A 22287-nucleotide genomic window follows, 5' to 3' on the forward strand; every position below is an offset into this window, starting at 1 on the left:
ACTCGCACCAAAGAGCCGCTCAAAAGAATTGGATCGTTCACTAACGTCACAACACTACTCATTGACATCGACATTGTCTGTATGCATTTATTCTGCACAAGCTCTGCATTTCCTGAAATAGCGGCTGTTATACTTTAATCTATGGTGATACATCGAACCTAAACTCTAAAATAGCTGAGTGCAATTTCTGCTTTGGATCCACTTCCCAGTGGTAGTAAGTACAAGCAGTAAAAAGTGAAACCTTTACCTGTGAGTGGCTTCAGCCGTACTGTAGCTCATCATCCTCTCAGGAGAACTAGTTTATAATCCTGGATTTGAGACCACTTAGGAAGATGACAGATGGGATTGGTAACAAATCCCCTTATCCTCAGCTCAATTCATTTCCATAAGTGTCAACATGCCTGGAGTCTTGTCGTGAGACACCAAGTTACAGCCAAGAGTTTTGTGAATTAGACGAAAAACATGGAGCCCTCCATGCCTCAGTATCACATACTGGAATATTCTCATTGCAGTGCAACATTAGAGGAATTCAGCAGAAAGGAGTGTTTGCTGTCAGCAGTTTGCAGCATGTGCTTAAAGATAAAGTCACCTCAGACATTTACAGTTAAAGGATCTAAAACCCCCTGCCAGTCCTTTAATTCATGCAGTGCAAACACACACACATACACACACGAGCGCTGAAGAAAGATGCATATGAACTCGCAGAGGAATGCAAGACACACATCAAGAGAGGTAAGCAGCAAAGCAGCAAGAGGGTAATAAGCTTCGCTGTGTGTGGCGCTGTCATATTGGGAGGATACACACATGTACGCACACACACACGCATACACTCTCACACAGGGGAACGGATTAGAGGATATTAGGTGTCACATCTACCCCCTCCCTCTCTATCAAAGTCAGTAGAGATAGCGCTAATGCTTACTCTACAGTAAAACAAGCTCAATAGAGAGAGTGAGAGACAGAGGGGCCGATCATGAGACAGACTGACGGTTTAATTGGCCAAGAGAAGAGAGGAGTGGGAACGTGTGAGTGAGAGGGGGAGAGAGAGCTGTGTTGTGTACGGGAGCTTCATGGGAGAAAGAATGCAGTCAGGAATTCTTCTAATTGTCCAAACTCCGCCTCACTGCTCAGCCTACTCTACCGTCCTAGGACACACACACAGTAAAACACACACACACACACAATTTCAAATACATACCAGTCATTCTGTCTGCATAGTTCTCCACTGCCAACTACCATACAACTCCAACTATTGCAGCCTTTTCTCGCCAACTTGCAATCTCAGATCTGGACACTTGTGAAATATTCTAGTCTAAGTCTAGTCCAGACATAGACAGCTCATCATCAGCTTCCCGGTATCCACTATTGTAGAGCTGTTGTCCAATACAGTAAGGCTAAACACCACACAAGCCATTGTGTTTAATTTTTTCTTTTATTTCAGTAGGTTAAGAGGTTAATTTTAAAGCAATATTTAACTATTTGTTTCCAGTATATCCCATCTATACATCCATTACCTATACGGCTCCTGTTCAGGTTGGGGGAGGTAGCTGATCCATCGGGTGCATCCTTCGCAGCCCAACGTATCCCGAGATGCTTTGCGCGCCAATTCAAATGAGTTGGCAGACTGTTATGCGACCGAGGAATTCACTTTTAAAAACGTTTTTGGTTCCGACTAAATCGAATAGCTAGCGATACACACGATTGAAAAAATGAAAGTGCACTTGAAACAAATTATCTTTAAAATAATAGGTTAACTTTCTGGACGTTAGTTATGCTAGCGAGTTAGCCAGCTAGCTACCTGTTGCTAGGCAACAAACATCAGGACGGGAACAGCTGGAGACAGACAGGAAATCCTACGTAGACCAGTCCGTCTCATTTCAGTTTGGCTTTAACGGTCCACGCATCCTCCGTGGACCACCTCCTTCGAAGGCTGCAGCCCCTGGATTAGGACACAATTTATAGTTCCTGCTGACATGTTTATTTTACAACAATAACTGCCTCAGGTTTGCTTACCAAAATCTACTGTGTGCATTGAGGTCTTACAAAAGTCTCAAATGTGTTCCCCTCTTTATTGGCAAAAGCTAGTTTTGCATTCTTATATTGAACTTGTCATCTTTTTCTTTCCTGCCTTCTGCTGGTAAATGCTGTCTGCCTTATCAGTGATTGATGGAGTTTCACAGTAGTGCTGCAGTGTGGTAGCTGCTTAGTTTCTCTATAACATTTAGCTCTTCATGTAGTTTATCTTGGCCTCCTTCTCTTCTAACAACTGTCCTCCGCAAAAGCTGCCCTTGGGCTATGTTTCACTGTGCCCAGGTGTGTGCCTCTGACTGTGTGTGTCTGTGTGCGTGTGCGTGTGTGTGTGTGTGTGCTGTATAGAGTTACTGAGGGGCCCCTGAGTACAGCTGTCTCAGATCTGGGTGAATCAATGAAACGCAACACTGGTGGAAAGCTGACAATTTCTGTTGACACACTGTCATTACACACTCATATTAATGCTGCTTCAATAAGACTTACTTTTTAAGATACAAGTCTGAACTTTAATTAAGGGAAAATCTAGTGGAAGCAGATTTATGCACCTGTACATCAAACTAGAAAAGATACAGGTCCAGTATACAAATCCAGGCACATACACACGTACACACACAGTGACACAATGCAGACACTGAGGCGACAGTCACAGAAACCTGACATCAGATGTCACCTTGTGATGTCTCTCCCTGCTTTGTGTCTGTCTGTTTTCCATTTTCTGCCACAGCCCCCCCTCCTCTATCTCTCTCGCTTTGTCGCAGAAGTTCATGTTTCAAAGCGAGGAAATTACCTTATTCATACACAAGACACACAATACCAACAAACCATCAGTCATGCCCTACAGCTCTACTTTCCCTCCCCGCCTCCAAACCTCCACTTCCTCAATAATGAGAGGAGCTCTGCTGCTGCTGCTGCCTGGCACTGCTCACCAACAGCAGCTGAGGGTAGGGATGGGTGTTTTTTTTATTCGTGGAGAGATAACCTTAACAAAGGAAGGACATCCAGAGGAGAAAGTTGTATTTAGAGTTCCAGAGTTGAACAACCTGCACTTTTCTCATCACTTCTGCCCCCGCTTTTGTTCTACTCTTCCTCCTCCTCGCTTCTTCCTTCTATTCTTGCCTTTCCCCGTCTCTTCCCCGTGTACTTCTGCCTTGTCTTTTCCTCCCCTCTTACTTGTTCTGGGTGCTTTTATTATTTAGCACCTGTCGAAAGAAGAACAGAAAACCTTATCATGCGAACCATGTGACGTAGAAACACACACACAAAAGTGGTCGTCCTCGTTCCTGACAGAACCGCACACTTCCAAATGCTGACGCATGCAGACCTGCATACAGAGTTCCAGATACTGTATACATGAACACACCGCACACATGTACACAGTCCTGACGTTTGTGATGCACATTAGCTAATGTGGAAAGACGGCTGGGCTGAATTACCACTACATCTAATGACTATTTCATGTAAGGATGAGAGGAGGAGCGGAGAGAAGGAGGAGAGACCAGAAAGTGAATACAGAGTTGGAATCAGCAGATTTGTCTCTCCTTCTTCCTCTCCCTTTTTGTCTGTCTTTCCATGTCTCTTGCCATAAGTAACTACACGCTTAATTTTGCCAACCATGACATTAATATCCTGTCCCTTATTATCTTTTTCTTTCAATCCATTAGATACCCTGTGTACTTGTCACTGGCTCATCTGGCTAATGGTCTAGCCATCCTGGTCAGCAGTGATGGAAGGAGGTTCATCAACAGGGGCCACTGGAGGTTTTGGAGCTGGAGCCACAACAGGTTCTCGTAATCTGTCTGGTGGCCCTTCTCAAGTTCTGGTAATCTGGTGATGATCATGCCACTTCCTGCTGCCTTTAAGCTCCGCACAGAGGAAGAAGCCAAACCCAATATTGGCAGAAATTCAGAAGTGTGATTCGGGGGAGCAGGTGGAAGGGACAGGGACAGGGCCAGCGAGGTTCGGTTCTGGTAAAGGCGCAGGCTGCTCAACTTGTTTAATCTGGTTCTCTGAAAAACCTCCCTAGATGGCGCAGGTTCATCAGCAGGGTTCGGAGATGATCTGAAATTAGTAGTTATAGCAGCAAGTGGTGGAGATAGGACACCACAGCCTGGTTCTCTGGAGTCTTTTTTGGTAAAATCATCACAATGGATCAATGGATTGACCATAGGTATAGGAGACTTAGTCAGTGGAGGTGGTGACAATGGCACCGCAACCGAGTCCGTCTTTTGGATTGGTTGCTCTGCTGGTTCAGGCTGGCTGATTTTCAAACCACCTGGTGACACTTTCAGGGGAGGTGTAAGGGCAGCATCAACTGTTTTGAATATTGTCAGCAGTTTTATCAATGAGACTATTGCAATTGTTTGTGGTGTCCAAATTTGCAGGCCTCCCGCACTGCAAATTCAGAAGCTGTGCGACAAAGCACTTAAGCCTCCAGCGTTGAACTTCTTGAGGATACATCTGCCTAACCCTTTCCTGGAGGGACAGGACCATGCTGACTCTACTGGAGCAGGAAAAGTGTCCTATTGACCAGTGCACAAAACAGTAAGGACCAGTCCAAAACTTCCTTTGTGAAAACAGCCATTTTACTGAGCTGTTTGAGGATGCTGCGTTGCGGGTGCAATCAGAGGCCCTGAAGGACTTTTGTAACCACCTCTATCATCACAGTTCATTGGCCGAGCAGACCAGTCACCTGCAGCTGCTCAATGAGGCTCCTGACGTACTCCTGAGCCAAATCAAGAATCTTTGGATGTTGAAAACAGAGGAGACATCCTTTAGGGGCTCGAGCAGCTTCCTGGCTTCAGACTCAGTGTTTCTCATTTTCATGCTGTTGTACACCTCCAGCATCAGCACCAGAGGAGGCTTGGCGTCGGCATCATCAAAGTCTACCAATTCAAACTCCCAGAGTTGCAATCTGACTGTATCATTGCTTTCTAAGAAAGCAGGTCTGTCATATCTTTGAAAGAAGCCTTGAGATTCAGAACTGAGAGCTTCAGAAGTTCTGTCAACACTGCAATTTTGGACTTGAACAATTTGAAGCTCCAGAGACCTTTCATAAATGGCTTTGTTGTAGAGCACCCTAGATGCCTGTAGATGACTCTCCTTCCATTCAAGATGTCTAGTTATTTTGTTGTTGTATAAAGAAATTCAAAACAGGTTTCATTCAACATTTCCCATCGAGTCTTTTGTTGTTTGGTACAACAATGGTTTAATATCTCCAACCTAGGTTGTTCTTGTTGCATTCCCACAGAGAGTGTAGTGAAAAGGATCAAGGAGCACTTATTTTGGACAATTGCTATTTCCAGCCACACCCATATTTTTTACTTCTTGTAACTAAACAATAAAATTTCATCTACTTACACATGGAGATCCCTAAACCATTTTAGAGCACAGTTTTTTTTGGTGTTCGTCAGTAGCTTAGTTAAAATATTTGTTCTAAATATATTGTTTGTTGTTATTTGACATGAAGCAATGTAATTTACACTCATATTCAGATTATGGATGTTGGTTTCAGTATAAATTTGTTAAAAATATTATTATAAGCATCAAACACACGATCATTTGGATGTTTTAAAGGGTCAGTAGAAGTCAAAGGGATCTTCTTTTCATGAAGCAAATGTATTTATTCTCACAGAGTTTGGCCTCTTAACGTTTCCTAACAAATACAAATCTTTTTAAAGCACTGTAACGTTTTCATGCCCAATGCATCTTTGTGACAGTGTTGCAGCGATAAACTGTCAGCTTTCCAAGTCCTTACAGAGTCTCAGAGCCTGTATGGAGGACGGATGACAGGACCTCACATAAAGCGCACTGAGAGATCGTAACACGCAGCATGGGATGGAAGGGGTTTTACTTTTACACCCCATGGTTCATTGGCTTTCAGAGAGGTCTCGCTTACTTGGCTAATAATTGTGCCTGTCATTTTTTTTCCTTGTTCAGGAAGTGAGCATCAGTCTGTCAGTGTGGAGTTACACCCTGCTGTTAAACCTCCACTGCCGCACAGAAGCACTGCAGGACTGATGACAGGGTTTGAGCACCATGTGTGTGCGTGCGTGCGTGCGTGCTTGCATGCTTGCATGCGTGCGTGTGTGTGAACCACATTATGTGAGCAAATATTGTTAATCTTGTCTCTAACTGTGACACTGAAGGAACGCAGTTCCTGCCTTGGAAGCACGACTTGTTCCCCACAAAGCAAAATATGCATTTTAATGTTGGTTGTTGGGTTAAGCTTTGGGGATTGGGTAAGAGTTTGCATTCCTTTAAGTACAACAATTTACACACATATTTACTTATACATACACAGGAAGCATTGAAATCCCCTGTCAAGCTCCTGAGTTCACCATTTCAGTCTTGGCTAAATTATAATAATACGAATGTAAATTACTAACAATTTTTAATAAAATAAAAGTTGCAAAAGAATTTTGAACAAATCAGAAAACTATAAAATGTTTAAAGTGGCTTTTGAAACTCTCCTGTTAAAATATATAGCAAGCAACTAAATGCACTTGAATTGGTTTACTCACACTTAAAGCGTTGCCAGCTTTAGATGTAAGTAAACATAATTTCTGTAAGTAGGGTGAAGGTATCCAGGTATGTATGTGAAACAATAGTTGTTGCGTGTCACAGCACGCTCTTTTCTTTCCTCCACTTATATTTCCAGCACACAGACTGAACTCCCTGCAGAGCGCTGGTCACTGATAATGGCTCTAGCTCTCATCTATCACCATTACTGTCAAAAGACAGACTGAGCCATACATGCACACAAAGGAATACACACTCAAACACACCCACAAACTCAATAAACCACAAACTACACTCAGAAAAGTACATATGGGTGCAAGAATGAAGGGAACAGGTTGAAGCTACAAATGGGTAAGAAGAGGTATAAATGAGGTATATGGGTGTGTCTGTGTCGCCCTCAGGAAGATGCTGTCATCAGCTACTGACCTCTGACCTTATCAGCAAATAGGTGCAATTCCAGATTTATGGAGGATCCTTCATTACGAGAGGTTACAAATGGAATGATACATGGAAAAGTGAAAGGGAGAGACAAAGAGACGCTAAAGAGGAAAAGTAGAAGATGGGACGTGAGGAGTGAAAATGTTCAGAGAAGAGAAGAAGAAGACAAAAAAGAAAGGTGTAAACCTGGAGTAAAATTACCCATCGCTACCCTGTTGTCTTAGTTCAGCACCTTTAAAGACCCCCTCCAGTGAACATCAAGTGTTTAACCTTGTAAACATCTCCATGTGGTGTTTTCATGTGCTACAAGACATATCAGGGACAACATATGCAGTCATCTCCATGGCTGGGCCTGTCTGTGGCAGGTTTGAGACGTCACAAACCTAAGGAGCCAATCCCGTTAATGGACGGGGCTGACGTTATGCATATCATTATGTGTAACCTATGGAACCACTTCAGCGGTGCGGGAGCCAGCTGTAACCATCATCAAAATTCTTGCAAACCCACTACTGACTACCCAGCTAGCAGGGAATGTTCCCATAACATTGGCTAACATTACCTACACGTTCTAATTACGTTTTAAGGATGTTTTTCATTTCAAATAAAGTTCTTGTAACGTTAAGACTTAAACTAAGACAAAATGTTTTAACTGCAACATTCTGAAGATATTTTAAGGATGTTATTGAGGCCTGGGATGTCAGAATGCCTTTTATAATACATTTGCTCAATGTTACATAAAAACAAAGGTAGAGCATGCTTACTGCAACATTCTGAGGATCTTTTCAGGATGAGAACGTGATTTATAAAACGTTTTTTGTGTAGTTAATAATCTATTTTATTTTATTAACATGTTTTAAATAAAGTTATCAATCAATCAATCTTGATAACCTCACACAAACGGCTGGCATTACAAGGGACTACTTTTCCTCCCTATATCATTCCCCTCTGCCAGTATTCCTCCTCCCTCCTTCATTCTTATCTACCAACTCTGATTCTCCTTTTTACTGCTCTGCCCCCGTCACAATGGACATCTAAGCAATCAATCAAATGTATTGCCCCCCCCCATCACAAATGCATTCATTTAAATGCATGTGTTTTATATGTGCACAGTCAAACATATAGAAGCAGTATGCAGGAACAGACCTCCCCTTTCTTTAATCAACATGAGAATTTATATTCTAGGTGGTCATCAAAAGACACACACACACACACACACTCGGCTAATGAGGGATGCAGTGAGCAGTATATAAGCATATGGGGTCTGAAGCATGAAAGGCTTTGCTGTTTGAAGCCCCCTCACCCACACAGAAGACACCAGCCAATTCTCTACATAGTTCTGGTTCATAATCACTGGTCACATTAAAGTCTGTGGGATCTATATTTCAGGGTGGATGCTAACTTTCCATTCCTGCCAACAGAAACAGATTTGACATCAATGTGTTTTTGTTCATCGCCACTCTTTTAAGATATACTATAATGGCATTTCTGGCCATGAAAGCAACGTAAGGTATGAGTGAGAGATAAGTCATTAGACAGTTGTCTTGGGACTATAAGAAGCCAACCTCCTAAATATATGTTTCCCCTTTTGTTCTAATAAACCTCAAGTACCTTATACGGGGTCGCAGCAGTAGATCAGGAAGCAACTTTGTCTAATGTCTTGGATTAACCTTCAGTTCCTCCTGGAGAATCACAAGATGTTCTAGTGTCAGATGGGATATAAAATATCTCCACCGTGTTCTGCATCTGCCCTGGGACTTCCTTTCATCTGACCATGCCCACAGTGCGTCTACAGTAGCAATCAGGAGGTGTCCCGATCACATGCTCAACCACCTCAATGCTTCTTTCATTGACCACATGATTCCATTTAGTCTTTTATTACAATGATGCGTTAATGTGCTGTATTTGTTTTTGTCTCCCTTTGTGGTGGCTCCTTGTCCTGGCCTGAGGACCATGTAGACAGATAATTACTGTAAGGGGGGAAAAAAACAACCAGTTGAAGTGGTGGTGCTTCGGTTATGCGGGGTAAACATTCGAAGATAATCAAGCTGATTTTGGACCTGACTTCCTCCTTCCAACAAAAGAAAGAACGTTCTGATTTTTTGATGGTTCTAAAGATGATTTTGCAGATGTTCCTGTGGTGTGAGGTATGTTAAGAGTGATTTTACTTCCCCCCATCTGCTCGGAAGAACATCAGGGCCGCTCCGATTTCAAATCGTTGTGTTACTCACCTCCAGCTCGCGCTATTATGTGTACAGCCCATGTTCAGGTGGTCTTCTTCGTGAATTTTTTTCGCAAATTCTTCCTGCCCTTCGTCCACCAGAGAGTGGGGACCAGGGTTTACGTTAGCCAGTATGTACCGGATTTTTCGCCGGTATCACACGCAGTCCGGCAGATAAAGATACGATCAGCTAAAATATCCATTGTGAAAATTAAAACAAGCAATTAAAAACTGCAGAGATGCAGTACCAATGATGACAGCGCTGTGTGTCACAGCCTGTAAACTATCATCCTGTATTTTGAGGAAATCTACTCAGACTGGGCAAAGCTGGCAAAGATTTATTAATTAATAATAATTAATTTATAGCTAATTTTTCTATATGGCCGGAATTCTTGAAAATTGGCCGTCAAAAAAAAGAGTCTTGCGTAAACTCTGGTCGGGCCTCTGGTTGTCAGTGAATGGAATCTGTTAGCGTGTGCTGTTTTGGTCGTATCGTTGCTCTCCACTCACTACAGGAACAAAGCTGTTAAACCATTATTTGTCGTCATGTGTAGGGTCTCTCACATTTTCAACGTGGGCCAGCCGTGAGACCATAATCCACTAACTGGCCTCCCACCCATTCAAGGTTTTGTTAAACATACAGCTTCTTAAATTAAACCTGAGTGTCTGAGATAGTGTTGTGTGTAAATTTCTCTGCACCAAATGATTTCAAATGAAAACTGTACCGTTTAGCACAAGCTGATCTGGTATACGTATACACATGGACACATCTGGTATACACCCAAAAAAACAACTCCCTTTATGGTGAATCAAAACGTGTCTGTATCTGGGGCCTATTATGTTTCTGTTTTGGAACATCTGTGAAAAATTTAGTGCAAAAATGTTCCTCCCCTGTGCATCTGTTTGTCATGGAAAAGAAAGAAACCTGCATAAAAAGGTACAATCTATCGGTCCAACCAGCTCTCACTTGTTTTCAAAAAGACGGATACCTTCTCCTCCCTTCTACAAATACGAATAACAGACCTGAAATGTTTCCACACACTGTACTGTAGGTAACAACTCCCAACGTGTCAAATGTCTTTTCCACAAGACCGGCCGACCCCGAGCCTCCAGCTAAAATACCTTATCTGAAAATGCCATTTTACTAATGGCCACAGCTACTGCTACATACCAAACACGCTTCTTGCACAGAGTCTGTTGGGACGCCTGAATTGTGTTGTGCTGCCGTGTTACTGTGTGTGTACTTGGCTTCTGTGTGTGTGTGTGTGCATATTTGTTGTTTAATCTAGCTGCTGAATCGTGAAACTCCTCCTTGGGTCGATGCGCGTGGGGATGACTCCACCTCTTTAAGATATTAACACACACCTTAAATGCCTTTTTCTTTTGGAGGCTCTGAAAACACACACACACACAAATATGCACACACTATTTAAATCATATGCATTGGATTTGTGATGCATGCACAGGCATACACAGAGCCTGTGAAGAGGTTACGCGACGGTTACGGCGATGCTTTGAAATACACAAAACACTGTAGCATGAATAGTGGTGCAGTATAAAATCGATACACACCTTTACAGGTTCACAAAAAAGAAAAAAAACATTTTGGTGTATGAAAGGGGAGAATCTCCAATTCCCAATCTGGGCACGTTTGAGCCTTTTTTGATTATTTCTTCTGATTCTGAAGTGTGATCCAATCAATAACAAAATGTCTTTGTTCCCCACCCATCTGTCTGCTTGTTAGTGGGATGAGGCTCAGTTTTTAGACACACATGTACGCATGCATGCACGCACACACACACACAATCATTGAGACACACCCATCATAGTCCCCAGGTGCAGTTTGTTGAGATGGAGGCTCTCTGAAGGTGAACCCCATGGTGCGCAAAGGCGAGATGCTGAGCTCCGAGTGTGTGCATGTGTGTATCTGTCCTTTCATGTATTCAGTTGTCTGACATGTCTGTGTTTGGGGCTGGCAGTCATTCATTCAGCTCAACAATAAATACTTATATTTTCATCGTCTATAAAATGTTAGCTCCTTGTTAGAATAAATCTAAAACTATAAACGAACAAAAAAAAAAAAGGTGATAGAGTGAGATTGAGAGCTCGGAGCAAGGGGGGTTGAAGGATGGAGGGATGTAGCTTTTATCCAGAGGAGGGGAAGCCAAATTAGAAATGTGGCATGATCCCCCCCCTCCTGGGACTGAGTCAATTAGCCTGCCTGGAGGATCTGCCAAGAGGATGGGGCTGGGGGATGGTGTCGGTAAAGAGGGTGGTGGTGAGGCTGTGGGGGGGTTACACTGGTTGAGACAGAAGAGGCCAAGGGCGTAGGCAAGAGGGTTTTCATGGGAGGTTGGGTGGATGTGAAGGGGAACTCGCTAATACAGACAGGATGGAACACTATGCAACATGACAGCCGGTGGTAGTGCACGATGTAGGGACAACATAGAACTCATCAATCGTGAAGGACTATAGTTCTGTTCTTTAGAAATGTTGATAATCCATCATTCATTTTGGGTAAAAATCAAGTGAATATGTAAAATATCAAATAAATATGTATGTTTGTGGCTCAGGAGGTGTAGCGCGTTGTCCATGTATCATATGGTTGCCGGTCCAATCCTTAGCCATTTACACTGCAGTTCGGCCTCGGCGCTGTAGCAAAGCTCCACCGTCATGCAGCTTTTGCCATTTTACATTGGACCAAGCAACGCCGCGCCACTGTGTGTTTTTACAGAGCGTTCTGGTGTTGCCGAAGCAAAACGTGCGTGAGGTGTAAACAAACAGCGCATTCTTCAAATACACACACGCAGCTGTTCCGCCCTGCTGGCTCCGCTGTTTGCACAGACGCCAATGGCGGCTCAGAGGCGGAACAACTCCACCCCACCATTACACCTCCGTGCATTTTACATAGAAGACGGAACGTAACCTAACTTTTGTGTCCTTAGGAAAGTTACTAAACCCCAAGCCATTTATTGCAGCACTGTGCATGGAGCATGTGTGATGAACATAAGGGTGAATAAAAAGCAAACTGTAAAGCATTGTGCATTAAAGTGAAATAAAAATGCATCAATATTTGGGGTGCTAGGTGCTGGTTTAGCTCAATTGGTAGAGCAGGAACGCAGCATCCGCAGGCTCGACTCCCGTCCCCGGCCTTGTCCATGTCATTCCCCACTCTCGTCTCCCAATATTTCCAAATTCCAAACATGGCCCAAAAATAATCTTCAAAAAAATGCATTACGATTTTTTGAAATGTTCTCCTGTGTGCAAATTGTCCATCATCATCAGCAAGAACACCAATAATTACTAATATATTCCCCCTTTTTTTTGGTACTTTAACCACTACTTTCCACTTAAATCATCGCAACCTTCCCCTCACTGCTAGGTTAGGAAATGGAAACTTTGGTTGAACCTGGGGCTGACTGGAAAACACAAGAAAGAACGGATGAAAAACAATCGCATAAAGGGCCGTAAGTGCAGCTGACAGCAGCTGTACTGCACAGTTTAACTGGAGGAGTTGGTGAGAGGCATGAAGTGCTGGCAAAACGCCATTCTCATGCCAAGTAGCTCATCCATGGAACAAAGCCATCATTACTGCAACAAAATCACTGTTGGCATTACAGCTAACCTCGTAAATTAGCTTCAAACTAAGACTATAAGACTGCTAAGACTATACTGTCATACGGGCAACAGTTAAAAAAACATCCTCTATCCTTCTGCTTTAATAACTCTCTTTCTCAAACTGTGATCTCGAGCAGCTGCAGAACAGCGGTAAGCAGGATTACAGGTGGTGAGAGGAGAGAGAGATCAGGAAAGAGGGAGGGGGGAAAAAAAGGGGGGAAAGTAAGGGGATAGATGCAGGAGCGGGACAGAAAGCAGGAGGAACAGGCAGAAAGGAAGGGGCAAAGGGAGGGGGAAAGCAGTAGAGTCGGTGGGTTGTCAGGAAGGTGGAGGGATGAGGCAAAAACAAAAAGGGTTCTGCCTTTAACTACTAATTATTTGCCTGTGTTTAAATGTATTTCTAACATCAAACGTGTTTAGAAATTGAAACACGAATCTGGTAGATACAAGAAAACCAGCTTTCTTATGGGTGCCCAGCTTCATGGCCTCCCTCGTGCTCTTGCTCTCCTGACAGAGAGGAGATGGAAAGAAGCTCAGCAGTCAAATCTCTGCCAGCCTGCGTCTGTTTGTGTCTGTGCAATGTTCACGAGTTTACCAAATGAGCTACCAGACAAGTCCCTGTGTGTCTGGTATCGTCACTAGTAGCAATTGAGGGTGACAGGTGACTTGAGTGACAGGTCAAAAAGGGAAAGGGAAGGAGAGGAGGCTGTTCTGCACGCGCTCAGTAGCGTGTCACCAGGCAGGCCTGCCTCTCCTCGCTTATCTGACAGGCACACTGCAGAACAGCAAAATCCCCTGCATAAGCCCCTCGAGCGCTCCTCTGGGACAACGTGTGCACATGTGTGTGTGTGTGTGTGTGTGTAGAGAGAGAGAGAGAGAGAGAGTGGGTTTCTGAAACTATAAGTGTTCCTGCATGTGTGTGTGTGTGTGTGTGTGTGTGTGTGTGTGTGTGTATGTGTGGGACAGGGATGGTAAGAATCTCGTTATTTTCCTATCTTTGTAAAGCCTCCTAATTCCACCTTAACTTTAATACTGCATGACCGCTCAAGGTGACAGGACAGCTCAGAGTCCGAACTCACACACTCAAACACATGCGCACACGCACACACATCTACGAAAAAACGAGAGAGTGCAATTACGGGTCAGCCTGGCAAAGGAGAGGCTGTTCTGCAACAGTGCAGGACCGACCTGAGCATTCAAGGTAGAACGAAGAAATTAGTAAGGACAGGAAGGGTGTGTGCATGTTTGTGTGTGTGTGTGTGTGTGTGTGTGTGTGTGTGTGTGTGTGTGTGTGCGTGTTAGTGTGTGTGTTAAAAAAGGGGGAGGGAAGGGTAAGACAGCAGAAGGAAAAGAAAGGTAAGAAGGTGAGTGTTGGCGGAATATTAATTAATATATTAATTAATATTATATAGTAAAAGCACTTAAATCCAAAGTCACACACCAGTTCATTAATATTATTGGCACCACCGCCAAATAACCGATGGTCAACATCTTAAAGTAATAATCTCACAAGCAGCGGCCACTTAGTGACGCGTTTTCCATCACCCAGCAGTGGTTGGTCTGCCAGAGAGGGTAGGCGAAGCTAAGCGGCTGTTTTTCTGGTCTCTGCAAGTGTTACGAGTAAACAGTAATCTACTATGGCTAAAAGAACAATGACTACAGATACAACTTCAAAAATAAGTGAAAATCCAAGAAGAAGAAACAAATTCGACGCTGAGATGAAGGCAAACAGTCTAAAAAGGAAAGCAACCGTCAGCGAGGAAAATCAAGAGTTACAACCGGAGCCAACCGTGGACGTCACACATGCAACACTGTCTGGATATCTGGGAAGTGTGCTCCCGCAATTACAGTTTATCGCCACAGGTGCCGCCAAAGAGAACGAAACTGAAATCTTCGATATTACAACTTTAAGTTTGATTATTAACATGTTTTAGTCTCAGTCAGCATAATGTGATGCTGAGAAGTGTTGCATGATAAACATATTTTTTAAGAAATAGCAACTTTATAATCTAAACTTACATTTTTGTTTTTAAATATTTTTTTCTTAATAACTGTTTTCCTCTAAAACTGCTTTAACTCAGTAACACATGTGAAAGGACTCAGATTTGAGAAAATGCAGCTAAACTCCAACCCTTTCAACAGTAACAGTATCCTTCATATCCCCGGAGGTGTGTGTGATGAAAGCAGTTGGTATAAACATCATGAATGAAGAGAAGTGTGAGTCGTGTCCAAATCAAGCAGGCAGTGTGGTTCTGCCATGTGCCAAAGAAATCAGCACAAATCCTGTCAACGGATTTATTTTTCTTCCTCATGGAAGACTGTTCGTGTTTCTACTACGAATGGAAGGAATGAGAATAAACATGTTTCTTATTTTACGGAATTTCTGGGGGTATTGTGATTAGTTTTCATGACTGTGTACACTATGAGGTGGGGTGATTTGTATATTTGATAGCAGCCCTGTTTTATATGCTCAAATCCTCCTATTCGCTGGCTTATTTTGCCTCACTTCACCAATGAAAACATGTTTTCAGGAGTCGTTTGTTTCTGTATGAAAAATAAAGTGGTTTAAAATTGACCATGACACAGTTTGTGCCCATTTTGTCAAATCTTACAAGGCTACTTATAGAAAAATTGCCTTGAAACCAGCCTAAGGAACCAAACGAGATCACAAACCAGTAAACCCAAACATCCAGCTAACCCATCCATCCACTCACTCTGAACCGTTCTCTGATAGAGAACTGAGATCGGACCAGTGTGTCCTCAGTCTGACCTTCACTTCAGGCCATCAGCATGTTGAAGAGATCAGCTGTTATCTGATGACATTGAGCCATTAACCATCATCATTCACAACCTCTGTGTAGTTGTGTCATCTTAACTAACCTCATTACTTTTGGTCTCAGGTTTAACCTGACGATTTCCAGCCACTGATCCATCGCTCATGTTAAATACACTCCACAGAAATGATTACGTATCTTTGTGCCGCCCTGTGTGACACTTTGAAGTGTTTTTTTTTTTTTGATATTTTATCTTGTTTACTTATTCTTGGATCACAAATTTCCTTGTTTAAGTCCTAATTTTTAGGGATGCACTGTTTCCACTTTTTGTCAGACCAAGTACAAGTACTTACATTTGGGTACTTAGCGATATGAGTACCGATAGGAGTACTTAATAACATCATTACATTTCTCATAATGACTTTAAAAGCATGCTTCATTTTCATCAGATGGTCCTAACTTTCTGACAGTAACAAAGAAAATAGACAGAATGATACAACTGTTGCTGACATTTTAACGATCAAATTTGCTTTTTTTGCTACTTGCTTAACTAACGGGAGAGTAATGTCAAGTTAAGTGGTATTTGGGTGTGGTACTCTGTATTATTTAATGCCTAACAAACTACTGGGTTTTACAGGTGGGTTTCAGTCTTTAAAGATGAGTTATGTACCACAATTGTTTGTATCAAGATAAGATTATTATTGGCTATGTTATTGAAAAAGACAACAACACCCAGCCCTGGACGTGAAGATTCTCTCTGAATGTCCTTTAACATAACTTTGGTTTATACAGATGACAACCACTGCTGTTCCTCAACATTAACACATGGATTCAGTACTAATATCTTCTACTTAAATATAGTATATTTAAGTAGGACATAGGGAACATTTATCAGGACTCAAAGTGAGAAATTCTACTTTTTCTCCTGTCTGCATGTATGCTACGAAATGTGTTTTGCTTACACTGATTTTTTCATCATGTCTTGCCTCATTTAGAAAATGATTTCTTAGTCTGAGTCACAGAATTTCAACATCTTTACCGAGGAAGTCAAGTTTCCGGCCTTTACATTCTTGAACATGCCCCTACACTTGTCCAAGTCTAGCTTCACAGCTCCTTCCTATTCTAATCTACCAACGTGATTTATTTTTGTGGCTCTTTTCTGTTACCTTTTAAGGCCTCTTCATCTTAAAAGGGTGTGCTTGAACATCAATTAAGGTGTTATCTACACCTTTATCAACACTAAAGCATCTAACGTCCATTATACAAGTGATGAATTAGGGAAACTATCTCTGCTGACCTCAGGCTCAACTCTTTTGTTATGCATCCATCCGTCCATCCATCCATGTGTTTAGGTTATCTCCCCATATCAAGTGACACCTTTAAAACTTGAGATCTTTTATCTTGCATCGTTTCCTGCATCAATTACTGTGGCTGAGTTATCCTGCAGCAGCTTTATTAAATTATAAGAGGGAATGCGATTATATAAGAATCACTATTTGCATCTCTAATTTAAGGTTTAAGACACTTGCTGATGTAACCTGCAGATGCGCATGCATTACTTACCTTTATTTCCCATTATGCTCTGTAGTTGAACCATTTAATTGATTATAGCTTGAAATATGGTGGTTCTTTTTTAGTGTAATTGCAACAATATTCTGAGCTGACCTCCCACAAAAAGCGGCAGCTGATCCTTATGTATGCAAAGATGAGTCACCCACTGTGTCTTCATTTTGCAAAAATAGCATGCATCAGAACGTCATATCAGAGCAAATATCAGGTTCAGTCAAAATATACAGTTTATTGGAAATCTGTAAAAGTCAGTCTACAGTTTTACCCTTAGTATTGTATAATCAGGAATATAAGTCGCATCGGAATATAAGACACAGTCTGTTTTGGGGAGAGGGGTTTTCTACAGCAACTATTAATAAGAATAAAAAAAGTTATTTAAGTTATTTCAACACTATTTCAATTTATTGTCATTTGAAATCAATGACTATATATATAGATGGACAACGCGTCTCCATCTGCTCCCATTGTACTAAAGTGATGCCAAAGCAGCCCCCCCGATAGGCGCTGCCATCTTGCAATGGTGATGTCATTAAGAGCCGGAATCTGCGCAGTAGAGATCGGCAGGTCTTAACTTAGCGAAAAAACAGCAAGGATCTCGCTCACCAGCATGTTTAACAGCAGAACAGTTTCTTTGTGTTGGTCTGAGGTTAACGTTCACAGGTATGGAAACTTCAATGACTCTAGTGATTGTTTCAGTTAAGTTTCCTCTCCAGGATCGTCCTCCACTCTGCTAATCTGGAACAGATTGGCTGCAGTAGCCGTATTGGTCAACAGAAGAGCTGTCAATCATCCTTTTTACAGCATCAAATAACTCGTAATAAACTTGTAAATCTGTGTGATAATAACTAGCTATAATGACATAAACAACATTAAAAATAAAAAATTTTATTGCGTGTATTTTGATTTTATAGTTTGACTCATGTCCCATCTGTTAACATGGAGGAGGCGGGCTTTATGAGCTATACTGCAGCCAGTCAGCAGGGGGCGCTCAAAATGTTTCGGCTTCACTTTTAGGGAGCTGTCGTGTCGTCCATCTTTTTTTACAGTCTATGTTTGAAACACATCCAAGACACATACAAATTAGAGCAATACCATCTATGTTTTGCCATATTGAGTTTGCAATCCCGCTTAACTACCGATGTGGTAGTTGAGCTCAGCCTTCGGTAAAATGTATTGTTGTGAGGGTGGAGGCTGCACTGGCGATCCCGGCTTTAGCTTTAGCAAGATTATAGCGCGACCGTCTGGGTAAAATACTGTAACACAATAAAGTTCCCCCGTGCATTTTATACTGGTATATTGGTTGCACCCATATATAGAACGCAGCCCACTTTTATACACCAAATTTTATCATGTGGATGTGAAAATAGTCACTATTTGATCATTTTTAGATGTAGCGCAGATGTAATATAGACCGAGAGCTGCATGCAAACATATATGCATTTATGGAGACAAAGGGTTCCATTTTCGCTTTTTCTTTACTGTAACACACAAACAGAATCTGCTGTTACACTCAAACTAGGCACACACACACACAACACATAATACCCTTCATTAGCCTTGACTTCCAAATCAAGTTCAAGTATGTTTCTTTTTTTAATCAGAAGGATCGAAAAAGAAAAATACATAAATAAAAGAAGCCGATGAAAGTTTGATGCTAACAGCTTTTTGCTTTTCATTTGAATGAGGGAACAACCTCCGCTCCCGTCTGTCCCCTCCGGCTATATGGGAAAAAGTCAATATTTCAAGAGAGCAGAGAAACTCATTAAATATTTCAAACAAAGGAAAACTGACATTGCTGCCCAGTTTCTCTTCCCTCCCATATACCTATGGCCTCATCAGCTCTCTGGTGTTTGTCTTTCAACTTCCTTCACTCCACACTTCATACAGCTAAGACAGAGCAAACACTGACAGTCCAGTGGAAGATATTTATCCTGTGGTCCACACACAGATAGGGTATTGTGTCATACTTTTCAAAATCCTTCCCTTGCACATTTGTTACCTACTTTCTGCTGACCTGGTAGTTATTTCAGGCTGAGGGAAGGGTTATGAGCAAGGTTAATGGGTTTTCCTGCCGAGGAAGGGTTGAGATAAGGGTTAATGGGTTTTAAGGTGTGGCAGTGGATCAGTGTACAGGCACCTCAACCGTAAAGTTACCTTGGTGCTCGATTCATCACTTGGCAATCAGTGGCACCGCCTTGAACCCACAAGAGCTGTTAGGTTAAATAAATGTCCACTTTGCTGCTGTCTGATGTAAAATGATTGAACACAATGCAACCTGTGACTAGGTGGTGAAAGCTATTACATGTATGCCATCTATACTGTGTCATTCTGTCCTGGGAAAAATTCTCTAACACACAGGAAGAGGTGTGTTTCATATTTGCATCACCACTGTGTTTGGTATACACAAGAGAAAATAAGTTATTAGCATAAGCCACAATAGCCAACAAACACCTACAAAAAGTAAAGAACATCAAGAGTTTGATGGACCGTTTAATGTGAACAATGGGAAATGTGCTACTCACTTTCTTTACGTTTAGTGCCAAGTATCATTTTTCACCCCTTGGTGGCTTTTTAATATATACTGTCTATATTAGATGTGACCCAACGTTCCGTCTTTGGCTGCTACACCAAAATCCCCACACAGTGCTGCAATTTACCAAAACAGGGGCTTACAAGGGACACAATGTCAGCTTCCATGTAATGCAAACACAAATGCAGATTAAATATTCATTGTTGAAACATCTCTCAGGCAGAACATCCCTGAAAGGAGAAAGAATGTCACTTGTTGTTATTGTCTTTGTGGCTAAGTAGAAGGGAGGATACTTTTATCAGCCTAGTGCTCCTGCTAACAACCAATAAAGTCATCTTATGATAAAAAGAAATCTGCTGACATTATCTCCAATTTGGCTGCTATCTAACTAGACCAGTTAGCTTGTATAGTTATCTTTCTAAGCCAGTTAGCTTGTTAGGTAGTTATCTATCGACGCCAGTTAGCTTGTTAGGTATAGTTATCTATCTAAGGCAGTTAGCTTGTTATGTATAGTTATCTATCTAAGGCAGTTAGCTTGTTAGGTAGTTAATTATCTAAGCTAGTTAGCTCGTTAGGTAGTTATTTACTTAAGTTAGCTTGTTAGGTATAGTTATCTATCTAAGCCAGTTAGGTATAGTTATCAATCTAAGGCAGTTAGCTTGTTGTCTATCTAAGCCAGTTAGCTTGTTAGGTAGTTGTCTATCTAAGACAGTTAGCATTTAAGCCCTTAACCTGCTGACCTCATGTTTGCTACTTCATAAATTTAAATTTAAAAAAATGTATTTAACCTTAGTTTGACTACAAAGTGCAATCTTTTAGAGATCTAAATCAGGCCCAACAGTGTGATTATCTTTCTTATGTTTTTTTAACTGGCGCTTTCTATGTCCAGGACTTTTTGAAAATGCTGGTTGATGTGAGCAAGTCTTAGGTCTACAGCTGTACTCTATCAATTGAAGCATTCTGATTCATAATGGGAAAAAAAAGAAGATCAAATTCATGTAGCAGAATTTTCTTTTTATTCCATGCATTATTCTTTCAAAACCAGACATTAAAACCAGTGTGCTGCATAATCCACAATGAACCTTTCCAACAGCAGTTTGGTTGCAGGTTTGGGTTGGGTACAATAACTGCTGCAAATTTAGCCTTTAACGCTAGCCTTATGCAGAGATGAGGAGTGGGCTACAGAGGTCTGTAAACATTTCTTTCAAACTCCACCCTCCCAGATTTGTAAAAATATTCAAACTTTTAGCTTCAGCTCCACTTGTAACTTAATTTGGGGTGTTTAAGCAGACTTGAGGCAGCTCCCTCCAGAACCACAAAGTCTAAAAAAAACAAAAAAAACAAGGATAAGCTGTACCTTGTTTTTTTTTTTTTTTATTTCAAATGTGTTAAATCTGTCAAGCTCTGGTTTAGAGAAGCAAAACAAGCTAAAATGTGGCCACATAATGTAAAAACGTCAAGAAAATTGGCTCATTTATGCAATCAGTGTCAAGTGTTGGTTTCCATTCAAACCATAAAAATGTCAAATGTAAGTTATCAACAAGATGAAAGAACAAGTCCTGTATGTGTGACTGCATTACAATTAACAAAACAACACAGACAACTATCGTGTCACACCTTGTCCGCTGCACCCAGAAAACACCTCACTGCAAAGGTAAATTAAAGGTTAAAGTTTGCTTCAATGGAATGGTAATGGAAGGGTTACTGTGCAGGTTAAGGTGGGTTTTGGGCGGAGGGGTAATAAAGACCACTGAGACCTGGGATTACAAGACTGAATAGGTGAGATGACAGACAAAATGCACACCTGGGAGCCTGAAAACACATATACACCTACTCTCACACGAAACATTCAGATCATAACTGGGTGTAAAAAAAGCTGGTGCTGATGCTACAAATAGTATAAAAGAGAGCAGATATTTAAAGCTTTATAAAGGCAGACGTATTGTCATAAAAAAGGATGCGGCAGAGAAAAAGAGAGGGGTGGGAGAAAGAATGAGAGCAAAGCAGAGTGGCATGGGATAAGCCTCTGTCATTAGTTGTGGGATTTAAGCGAAAACCTGCAGAAAAGGCAGAAGTAAATGAGATTAGAGAACAAAAGTGGCAGAGTGTGGCAGGATGGAGGGTGGAGGGAGGAGTGGAGGGATGAAGCGCACAATACCTGCAGGTGTAAAGGGACCAAAGACTTCTATATGTCCACTGGTTTCTTTATTCACCACTGATTGATGCTCATTAAATTCATGGAATGCTTTAATGTTCGAATGCAAAGGCCTTAGATTTGCATAAAAGCATTTAACAACAAAATTGGTCACATTTTAAAGCTGTACATTCTAAAACTGGAAGCAAAACTTCAGCCTTACTTATCAATGCCATCTGACAAAGACTGATTCTCTGCAAAAGCAATAATAATTCCCCACTGTAAATCCCCCCACTTCCACTGGTGGACCATCAGGAAATGAAACATCTCAGACTGACACTCTCCCACTCGCACGTAAACTCTTTCTCTTTTCCTCATGTATGCAAAGATGAGTCACCCACTGATCAAAATCCAATGTTCAAACCCAAAGTCTTCCCACTTCCCATTCTATCCAGCC

Source organism: Semicossyphus pulcher, unplaced genomic scaffold, assembly GCF_022749685.1.
Source record: "Semicossyphus pulcher isolate SPU_LCO1_2020_fin unplaced genomic scaffold, fSemPul1.0.p SCAF_13, whole genome shotgun sequence".
Lineage (NCBI taxonomy): Eukaryota > Metazoa > Chordata > Actinopteri > Labriformes > Labridae > Semicossyphus > Semicossyphus pulcher.